Below are 12,866 nucleotides of genomic sequence, written 5' to 3'. Positions count from 1 at the left end.
TCTCAGAAACACAATGCCCGCTCAGCATCCTCTCAGAAACACAATGTCTACTCAACACCCTTTCAGAAAAACAATGCCCAATCAGTACCCTCTCAGAAACACAATGCCTGCTCAGCACCGTAAACACAATGCTCGATCAGCAACCTCTCAGAAACACAATGCCCGGTCTGCTCCCTAAACACAATGCCCGATCAGCAGCCTCTCAGAAACACAATGCCCGCTCAGCACCATTTCAGAAACACAATGCCTGCTCAGCATCCTCTCAGAAACACAATGCCCAATCAGCACCCTCTGAGAAATACAATGCCCAATCAGCACCCTCCCAGAAACACAATGCCTGAACAGCACCCTCTCAGATACACAATGCCTGCTCAGCACTTTCTCAGAAACATAATGCCCACTCAGCATCCTCTCAGAAACACAATGCCTGATCAGCACCCTTCCAGAAACACAATGCCCAATCAGCACCCTCTCAGAATCACAATGCTCGATCAGCACCCTCTCAGAAACACAATGCCCACTCAACACCCTCTGAGAAACACAATACCCGATCAGCACCCTCTGAGAAATACAATGCCCAATCAGTAGCTTCTTGGAAACACAATGCCTGCTCAGCATCCTCTCAGAAACACAATGTCTACTCAACACCCTTTCAGAAAAACAATGCCCAATCAGTACCCTCTCAGAAACACAATGCCTGCTCAGCACCGTAAACACAATGCTCGATCAGCACCCTCTCAGAAACACAATGCCCGGTCTGCCCCCTAAACACAATGCCCGCTCAACACCCTCTCATAAACACAATGCCCGATCAGCACCCTGTCAGGAACACAATGCCCGATCAGCAGACTCTCAGAAACACAATGCCCGCTCATCACCATTTCAGAAACACAATGCCTGATCAGCACCCTGTCAGAAACACAATGCCTGATCAGCACCCTTCCAGAAGAACAATGCCTGATCAGCACCCTCTCAGAAACACAATGCCTGCTCAGCACCCTCTCAGAAACATAATGCCCAGTCAGCATCCTCTCAGAAACACAATGCCTGATCAGCACCCTCTCAAAAACACAATGCCCAATCAGCACCCTCTCAGAAACACAATGCTCGATCAGCACCCTCTCAGAAACACACTGCCCAATCAGCACACTTTCAGAAACGCAATGCCCACTCAGCACCCTCTCAGAAACACAATGCCTGCTCAGCATCCTCTCAGAAACACAATGCCCGATCAGTACCCTCTCAGAAGCACAATGCCCGCTCAGCATCATCTCAGAAACACAATGTCTGATCAGCAACCCCCCAGAAACACAATGCCTGATCAGCACCCTCCCAGAAACACAATGCCTAATTAGCACCCTCTCAGAAACACAATGCCCGGTCAGCACCCTAAACACAATGCCCACTCAGCACCCTCTCAGAAACACAATGACAGATCAGCACAGTAAACACAACACCCGATTAGCACCTTCTCAGAAAAACAAAGCCCAATCAGTACCCTCTCAGAAGCACAATGCCCGATCAGCATCATCTCAGAAACACAATGTCTGATCAGCAACCCCCCAGAAACACAATGCCTGATCAGTACCCTCTCAGAAACACAATGCCCGATCAGCACCCTTTCAGACACACAATGCCAGCTCAGCACCCTCTCAGAAACACAATGCCTGATCAGCACCCTCTCAGAAACACAATGCCCCCTCAGCACCCTCTCAGAAACACAATGCCCACTCAGCACCCTCTGAGAAACACAATGCCTGATCAGCACCCTCTCAGAAACACAATGCCCAATCAAACTCCTCTCAGAAACACAATGCCTGATCAGCACCCTCTCAGGAGCACAATGTCTGATCAGCACCCTCTCAGAAACACAATGCCCACTCAACACCCTCTCAGAAACACAATGCCCGCTCAGCATCCTCTCAGAAACACAATGTCTACTCAACACCCTTTCAGAAAAACAATGCCCAATCAGTACCCTCTCAGAAACACAATGCCTGCTCAGCACCGTAAACACAATGCTCGATCAGCACCCTCTCAGAAACACAATGCCCGGTCTGCTCCCTAAACACAATGCCCGATCAGCAGCCTCTCAGAAACACAATGCCCGCAAAGCACCATTTCAGAAACACAATGCCTGCTCAGCATCCTCTCAGAAACACAATGCCCAATCAGCACCCTCTCAGAAATACAATGCCCGATCAGCACCCTCTCAGAAACACAATGCCCGATAAGCACCCTCTCAGAAACACCATGACTACTCAGCACCCTAAACACAATGCCCGCTCAACACCCTCTCAGAAACACAATGACAGATCAGCACAGTAAACACAACACACGATTAGCACCTTCTAAGAAACACAATGCCAACTCTGCAGCATAAACACAATGCACGATCAGCACCCTCTCAGATACACAATGCCCAATCAGTACCCTCTCAGAAACACAATGCCCGATCAGCATCATCTCAGAAACACAATGCCTGATCAGCACCCCCGCAGAAACACAATGCCTGATCAGCACCCTCCCAGAAACACAATGCCTAATTAGCACCCTCTCAGAAACACAATGCCCACTCAGCACCCTCTCAGAAACACAATGCCCACTCAGCAACCTCCCAGAAACACAATGCCTGATCAGTACCCTCTCAGAAACACAATGCCCCCTCAGCACCCTCTCAGAAACACAATGCCCACTCAGCACCCTCTGAGAAACACAATGCCTGATCAGCACCCTCTCAGAAACACAATGCCCAATCAAACTCCTCTCAGAAACACAATGCCTGATTAGCACCCTCTCAGGAACACAATGTCTGCTCAGCACCCTCTCAGAAACACAATGCCTGCTCAGCAACCTCTCAGAAACAAACTGCCCAATCAGCACCCTCTCAGAAACACAATGCCTGCTCAGCACCCTCTCAGAAACACAATGCCCACTCAACACCCTCTCAAAAACACAATGCCCGGTCAGCACCCTAAACACAATGCCCGCTCAACACCCTCCCAGAAACACAATGCCTGATCAGTACCCTCTCAGAAACACAATGCCCCCTCAGCACCCTCTCAGAAACACAATGCCCACTCAGCACCCTCTGAGAAACACAATGCCTGATCAGCACCCTCTCAGAAACACAATGCCCAATCAAACTCCTCTCAGAAACACAATGCCTGATCAGCACCCTCTCAGGAACACAATGTCTGATCAGCACCCTCTCAGAAACACAATGCCTGCTCAGCAACCTCTCAGAAACACACTGCCCAATCAGCACCCTCTCAGAAACACAATGCCTACTCAGCACCCTCTCAGAAACACAATGCCCACTCAACACCCTCTCAGAAACACAATGCCCGCTCAGCATCCTCTCAGAAACACAATGTCTACTCAACACCCTTTCAGAAAAACAATGCCCAATCAGTACCCTCTCAGAAACACCATGACTACTCAGCACCGTGAACACAATACTCGATCAGCACCCTCTCAGAAATACAATGCCTGATCAGCACCCTCTCAGAAACACAATGCCCCCTCAGCACCCTCTCAGAAACACAATGCCCACTCAGCACCCTCTGAGAAACACAATGCCTGATCAGCACCCTCTCAGAAACACAATGCCCAATCAAACTCCTCTCAGAAACACAATGCCTGATCAGCACCCTCCCAGAAACACAATGCCTAATTAGCACCCTCTCAGAAACACAATGCCCGGTCAGCACCCTAAACACAATGCCCACTCAGCACCCTCTCAGAAACACAATGACAGATCAGCACAGTAAACACCACACCCGATTAGCACCTTCTCAGAAAAACAAAGCCCAATCAGTACCCTCTCAGAAGCACAATGCCCGATCAGCATCATCTCAGAAACACAATGTCTGATCAGCAACCCCCCAGAAACACAATGCCTGATCAGTACCCTCTCAGAAACACAATGCCCGATCAGCACCCTTTCAGACACACAATGCCAGCTCAGCACCCTCTCAGAAACACAATGCCTGATCAGCACCCTCTCAGAAACACAATGCCCCCTCAGCACCCTCTCAGAAACACAATGCCCACTCAGCACCCTCTGAGAAACACAATGCCTGATCAGCACCCTCTCAGAAACACAATGCCCAATCAAACTCCTCTCAGAAACACAATGCCTGATCAGCACCCTCTCAGGAACACAATGTCTGATCAGCACCCTCTCAGAAACACAATGCCCACTCAACACCCTCTCAGAAACACAATGCCCGCTCAGCATCCTCTCAGAAACACAATGCCCGCAAAGCACCATTTCAGAAACACAATGCCTGCTCAGCATCCTCTCAGAAACACAATGCCCGATAAGCACCCTCTCAGAAACACCATGACTACTCAGCACCGTAAACACAATGCTTGATCAGCACCCTCTCAGAAACACAATGCACAGTCAGCACCCTAAACACAATGCCCGCTCAACACCCTCTCAGAAACACAATGACAGATCAGCACAGTAAACACAACACACGATTAGCACCTTCTAAGAAACACAATGCCAACTCTGCAGCATAAACACAATGCACGATCAGCACCCTCTCAGATACACAATGCCCAATCAGTACCCTCTCAGAAACACAATGCCCGATCAGCATCATCTCAGAAACACAATGCCTGATCAGCACCCCCGCAGAAACACAATGCCTGATCAGCACCCTCCCAGAAACACAATGCCTAATTAGCACCCTCTCAGAAACACAATGGCCACTCAGCACCCTCTCAGAAACACAATGCCCACTCAGCAACCTCCCAGAAACACAATGCCTGATCAGTACCCTCTCAGAAACACAATGCCCCCTCAGCACCCTCTCAGAAACACAATGCCCACTCAGCACCCTCTGAGAAACACAATGCCTGATCAGCACCCTCTCAGAAACACAATGCCCAATCAAACTCCTCTCAGAAACACAATGCCTGATCAGCACCCTCTCAGGAACACAATGTCTGCTCAGCACCCTCTCAGAAACACAATGCCTGCTCAGCAACCTCTCAGAAACAAACTGCCCAATCAGCACCCTCTCAGAAACACAATGCCTGCTCAGCACCCTCTCAGAAACACAATGCCCACTCAACACTCTGTCAAAAACACAATGCCCGGTCAGCACCCTAAACACAATGCCCGCTCAACACCCTCCCAGAAACACAATGCCTGATCAGTACCCTCTCAGAAACACAATGCCCCCTCAGCACCCTCTCAGAAACACAATGCCCACTCAGCACCCTCTGAGAAACACAATGCCTGATCAGCACCCTCTCAGAAACACAATGCCCAATCAAACTCCTCTCAGAAACACAATGCCTGATCAGCACCCTCTCAGGAGCACAATGTCTGATCAGCACCCTCTCAGAAACACAATGCCTGCTCAGCAACCTCTCAGAAACACACTGCCCAATCAGCACCCTCTCAGAAACACAATGCCTACTCAGCACCCTCTCAGAAACACAATGCCCACTCAACACCCTCTCAGAAATACAATGCCCGCTCAGCATCCTCTCAGAAACACAATGTCTACTCAACACCCTTTCAGAAAAACAATGCCCAATCAGTACCCTCTCAGAAACACCATGACTACTCAGCACCGTGAACACAATACTCGATCATCACCCTCTCAGAAACACAATGCCTGATCAGCACCCTCTCAGAAACACAATGCCCCCTCAGCACCCTCTCAGAAACACAATGCCCACTCAGCACCCTCTGAGAAACACAATGCCTGATCAGCACCCTCTCAGAAACACAATGCCCAATCAAACTCCTCTCAGAAACACAATGCCTGATCAGCACCCTCCCAGAAACACAATGCCTAATTAGCACCCTCTCAGAAACACAATGCCCGGTCAGCACCCTAAACACAATGCCCACTCAGCACCCTCTCAGAAACACAATGACAGATCAGCACAGTAAACACAACACCCGATCAGCACCTTCTCAGAAAAACAAAGCCCAATCAGTACCCTCTCAGAAGCACAATGCCCGATCAGCATCATCTCAGAAACACAATGTCTGATCAGCAACCCCCCAGAAACACAATGCCTGATCAGTACCCTCTCAGAAACACAATGCCCGATCAGCACCCTTTCAGACACACAATGCCAGCTCAGCACCCTCTCAGAAACACAATGCCTGATCACCACCCTCTCAGAAACACAATGCCCCCTCAGCACCCTCTCAGAAACACAATGCCCACTCAGCACCCTCTGAGAAACACAATGCCTGATCAGCACCCTCTCAGAAACACAATGCCCAATCAAACTCCTCTCAGAAACACAATGCCTGATCAGCACCCTCTCAGGAACACAATGTCTGATCAGCACCCTCTCAGAAACACAATGCCCACTCAACACCCTCTCAGAAACACAATGCCCGCTCAGCATCCTCTCAGAAACACAATGTCTACTCAACACCCTTTCAGAAAAACAATGCCCAATCAGTACCCTCTCAGAAACACAATGCCTGCTCAGCACCGTAAACACAATGCTCGATCAGCACCCTCTCAGAAACACAATGCCCGGTCTGCTCCCTAAACACAATGCCCGATCAGCAGCCTCTCAGAAACACAATGCCCGCAAAGCACCATTTCAGAAACACAATGCCTGCTCAGCATCCTCTCAGAAACACAATGCCCAATCAGCACCCTCTCAGAAATACAATGCCCGATCAGCACCCTCTCAGAAACACAATGCCCGATAAGCACCCTCTCAGAAACACCATGACTACTCAGCACCGTAAACACAATGCTCGATCAGCACCCTCTCAGAAACACAATGCACAGTCAGCACCCTAAACACAATGCCCGCTCAACACCCTCTCAGAAACACAATGACAGATCAGCACAGTAAACACAACACACGATTAGCACCTTCTAAGAAACACAATGCCAACTCTGCAGCATAAACACAATGCACGATCAGCACCCTCTCAGATACACAATGCCCAATCAGTACCCTCTCAGAAACACAATGCCCGATCAGCATCATCTCAGAAACACAATGCCTGATCAGCACCCCCGCAGAAACACAATGCCTGATCAGCACCCTCCCAGAAACACAATGCCTAATTAGCACCCTCTCAGAAACACAATGCCCACTCAGCACCCTCTCAGAAACACAATGCCCACTCAGCAACCTCCCAGAAACACAATGCCTGATCAGTACCCTCTCAGAAACACAATGCCCCCTCAGCACCCTCTCAGAAACACAATGCCCACTCAGCACCCTCTGAGAAACACAATGCCTGATCAGCACCCTCTCAGAAACACAATGCCCAATCAAACTCCTCACAGAAACACAACGCCTGATCAGCACCCTCTCAGGAACACAATGTCTGATCAGCACCCTCTCAGAAACACAATGCCTGCTCAGCAACCTCTCAGAAACAAACTGCCCAATCAGCACCCTCTCAGAAACACAATGCCCGATCAGCACCCTCTCAGAAACACAATGCCCAATCAGTACCCTCTCAGAAACACAATGCCCGATCAGCATCATCTCAGAAACACAATGCCTGATCAGCACCCTCCCAGAAACACAATGCCTAATTAGCACCCTCTCAGAAACACAATGCCCGGTCAGCACCCTAAACACAATGCCCACTCAGCACCCTCTCAGAAACACAATGACAGATCAGCACAGTAAACACAACACCCGATTAGCACCTTCTCAGAAAAACAAAGCCCAATCAGTACCCTCTCAGAAGCACAATGCCCGATCAGCATCATCTCAGAAACACAATGTCTGATCAGCAACCCCCCAGAAACACAATGCCTGATCAGTACCCTCTCAGAAACACAATGCCCGATCAGCACCCTTTCAGACACACAATGCCAGCTCAGCACCCTCTCAGCAACACAATGCCTGATCAGCACCCTCTCAGAAACACAATGCCCCCTCAGCACCCTCTCAGAAACACAATGCCCACTCAGCACCCTCTGAGAAACACAATGCCTGATCAGCACCCTCTCAGAAACACAATGCCCAATCAAACTCCTCTCAGAAACACAATGCCTGATGAGCACCCTCTCAGGAACACAATGTCTGATCAGCACCCTCTGAGAAACACAATGCCCACTCAACACCCTCTCAGAAACACAATGCCCGCTCAGTACCCTCTCAGAAACACAATGCCTGCTCAGCACCGTAAACACAATGCTCGATCAGCACCCTCTCAGAAACACAATGCCCGGTCTGCTCCCTAAACACAATGCCCGATCAGCAGCCTCTCAGAAACACAATGCCCGCAAAGCACCATTTCAGAAACACAATGCCTGCTCAGCATCCTCTCAGAAACACAATGCCCGATAAGCACCCTCTCAGAAACACCATGACTACTCAGCACCGTAAACACAATGCTCGATCAGCACCCTCTCAGAAACACAATGCACAGTCAGCACCCTAAACACAATGCCCGCTCAACACCCTCTCAGAAACACAATGACAGATCAGCACAGTAAACACAACACACGATTAGCACCTTCTAAGAAACACAATGCCAACTCTGCAGCATAAACACAATGCACGATCAGCACCCTCTCAGATACACAATGCCCAATCAGTACCCTCTCAGAAACACAATGCCCGATCAGCATCATCTCAGAAACACAATGCCTGATCAGCACCCCCGCAGAAACACAATGCCTGATCAGCAACCTCCCAGAAACACAATGCCTGATCAGTACCCTCTCAGAAACACAATGCCCCCTCAGCACCCTCTCAGAAACACAATGCCCACTCAGCACCCTCTGAGAAACACAATGCCTGATCAGCACCCTCTCAGAAACACAATGCCCAATCAAACTCCTCTCAGAAACACAATGCCTGATCAGCACCCTCTCAGGAACACAATGTCTGCTCAGCACCCTCTCAGAAACACAATGCCTGCTCAGCAACCTCTCAGAAACAAACTGCCCAATCAGCACCCTCTCAGAAACACAATGCCTGCTCAGCACCCTCTCAGAAACACAATGCCCACTCAACACCCTCTCAAAAACACAATGCCCGGTCAGCACCCTAAACACAATGCCCGCTCAACACCCTCCCAGAAACACAATGCCTGATCAGTACCCTCTCAGAAACACAATGCCCCCTCAGCACCCTCTCAGAAACACAATGCCCACTCAGCACCCTCTGAGAAACACAATGCCTGATCAGCACCCTCTCAGAAACACAATGCCCAATCAAACTCCTCTCAGAAACACAATGCCTGATCAGCACCCTCTCAGGAACACAATGTCTGATCAGCACCCTCTCAGAAACACAATGCCTGCTCAGCAACCTCTCAGAAACACACTGCCCAATCAGCACCCTCTCAGAAACACAATGCCTACTCAGCACCCTCTCAGAAACACAATGCCCACTCAACACCCTCTCAGAAACACAATGCCCGCTCAGCATCCTCTCAGAAACACAATGTCTACTCAACACCCTTTCAGAAAAACAATGCCCAATCAGTACCCTCTCAGAAACACCATGACTACTCAGCACCGTGAACACAATACTCGATCAGCACCCTCTCAGAAACACAATGCCTGCTCAGCACTTTCTCAGAAACATAATGCCCACTCAGCATCCTCTCAGAAACACAATGCCTGATCAGCACCCTTCCAGAAACACAATGCCCAATCAGCACCCTCTCAGAAACACAATGCTCGATCAGTACCCTCTCAGAAACACACTGCCCAATCAGCACACTCTCAGAAACACAATGCCCACTCAGCACCCTCTCAGAAACACAATGCCCGCTCAGAACCCTCTCAGAAACACAATGCCCGATCAGCACCCTCTCAGAAACACAATGCCTGGTTAGTTCCCTCTCAGACACACAATGACAGATCAGCACAGTAAACACAACACCCGATCAGCACCTTCTCAGAAACACAATGCCCACTCTGCACCGTAAACACAATACTCGATCAGCACCCTCTCAGAAAAACAATGCCCAATCAGTACCCTCTCGGAAACACAATGCCTGCTCAGCATCCTCTCAGAAACACAATGTCTACTCAACACCCCTTCAGAAAAACAATGCCCAATCAGTACCCTCTCAGAAACACAATGCCTGCTCAGCACCGTAAACATAATGCTCGATCAGCACCCTCTCAGAAACACAATGCCCGGTCTGCACCCTAAACACAATGCCTGCTCAGCATCCTCTCAGAAACACAATGCCCAATCAGCACCCTCTCAGAAATACAATGCCCGATCAGCACCCTCTCAGAAACACAATGCCCGATCAGCACCCTCTCAGAAACACAATGCCCGATAAGCACCCTCTCAGAAACACAATGCCCGATCAGCACCCTCTGAGAAATACAATGCCCAATCAGCACGCTCTCAGAAACACCATGACTACTCAGCACTGTAAACACAATGCTCGATCAGCACCCTCTCAGAAACACAATGCCCAGTCAGCACCCTAAACACAATGCCCGCTCAACACCCTCTCAGAAACACAATGACAGATCAGCACCGTAAACACAACATACGATTAGCACCTTCTCAGAAACACAATGCCCACTCTGCAGCATAAACACAATGCACGATCAGCACCCTCTCAGATACACAATGCCCAATCAGTACCCTCTCAGAAACACAATGCCCGATCAGCATCATCTCAGAAACACAATGCCTGATCAACACCCCCCTAGAAACACAATGGCTGATCAGCACCCTCCCAGAAACACAATGCCTAATTAGCACCCTCTCAGAAACACAATGCCCACTCAGCACCCTCTCAGAAACACAATGCCCACTCAGCAACCTCCCAGAAACACAATGCCTGATCAGTACCCTCTCAGAAACACAATGCCCGATCAGCACCCTTTGAGACACACAATGCCAGCTCAGCACCCTCTCAGAAACACAATGCCTGATCAGCACCCTCTCAGAAACACAATGCCTGCTCAGCAACCTCTCAGAAACAAACTACCCAATCAGCACCCTCTCAGAAACACAATGCCTGCTCAGCACCCTCTCAGAAACACAATGCCCACTCAACACCCTCTCAGAAACACAATGTCCGCTCAGCATCCTCTGAGAAACACAATGCCCAATAAGCACCCTCTCAGAAACACAAGGCCCGCTCAGTCCCCTCTCAGAAACACAATGCCCGGTTAGTACCCTCTCAGACACACAATGACAGATCAGCACAGTAAACACAACACCGGATCAGCACCTTCTCAGAAACACAATGCCCACTCTGCACCATAAACACAATACTCGATCAGCACCCTCTCAGAAAAACAATGCCCAATCAGTACTCTCTCGGAAACACAATGCCTGCTCAGCATCCTCTCAGAAACACAATGTCTACTCAACACCCTTTCAGAAAAACAATGCCCAATCAGTACCCTCTCAGAAACACAATGCCTGCTCAGAACCGTAAACACAATGCTCGATCAGCACCCTCTCAGAAACACACTGCCCAATCAGCACCGTCTCAGAAACACAATGCCCGCTCAGCACCATTTCAGAAACACAATGCCCGCTCAGCATCCTCCCAGAAACACAATGCCCAATCAGCACCCTCTCAGAAATACAATGCCCGATCAGCACCCTCTCAGAAACACAATGCCCGATAAGCACCCTCTCAGAAACACAATGCCCGATCAGCACCCTCTGAGAAATACAATGCCCAATCAGCACGCTCTCAGAAACACCATGACTACTCAGCACCGTAAACACAATACTCGATCAGCACCCTCTCAGAAACACAATGCCTGATCAGCACCCTTCCAGAAACACAATGCCTGATCAGCACCCTCTCAGAAACCTAATGCCAACTCAGCATTCTCTCAGAAACACAATGCCTGATCAGCACCCTCTCAGAAACACACTGCCAATCAGCACCCTCTCAGAAACACAATGCCTGCTCAGCACCCTCTCAAAAACACAATGCCTACTCAGCACCCTCTCAGAACCAGAATGCCCACTCAGCACCCTCTCAGAAACACAATGCCCAATCAACACTCTCTCAGAAACACTATGCCCGATCAGCACCCTAAACACAATGCCCGCTCAACACCCTCTCATAGACACAATCCCCAATCAGCACTCTGTAAGGAACACAATGCCCGATCAGCAGCCTCTCAGAAACACAATGCCCGCTCAGCACCATTTCAGAAACACAATGCCTGCTCAGCATCCTCTCAGAAACACAATGCCCAATCAGCACCCTCTCAGAAACACAATGCCCGATAAGCACCCTCTCAGAAACACAATGCCCGATCAGCCCCCTCTGAGAAATACAATGCCCAATCACCACGCTCTCAGAAACACCATGACTACTCAGCACCGTAAACACAATGCTCGATCAGCACCCTCTCAGAAACACAATGCCCGGTCAGCACCCTCTCAGAAACACAATGCCTGATCAGCATCATCTCAGAAACACAATGTCTGATCAGCACCCCCCCAGAAACACAATGCCTGATCAGCACCCTCCCAGAAACACAATGCCTAATTAGCACCCTCTCAGAAACACAATGCCCACTCAGCACCCTCCCAGAAACACAATGCCTGATCAGTACCCTCTCAGAAACACAATGCCCGATCAGCACCCTTTCAGACACACAATGCCAGCTCAGCACCCTCTCAGAAACACAATGCCTGATCAGCACCCTCTCAGAAACACAATGCCCCCTCAGCACCCTCTCAGAAACACAATGCCCACTCAGCACCCTCTGAGAAACACAATGCCTGATCAGCACCCTCTCAGAAACACAATGCCCAATCAAACTCCTCTCAGAAACACAATGCCTGATCAGCACCCTCTCAGGAACACAATGTCTGATCAGCACCCTCTCAGAAACAGAATGCCTGTTCAGCAACCTCTCAGAAACACACTGCCCAAT

The sequence above is a fragment of the Mobula birostris genome, chromosome 1 (genome assembly GCF_030028105.1).
Source record: "Mobula birostris isolate sMobBir1 chromosome 1, sMobBir1.hap1, whole genome shotgun sequence".
Classification (NCBI taxonomy): Eukaryota; Metazoa; Chordata; class Chondrichthyes; order Myliobatiformes; family Myliobatidae; genus Mobula; species Mobula birostris.
This window is presented reverse-complemented; position numbering follows the sequence as displayed.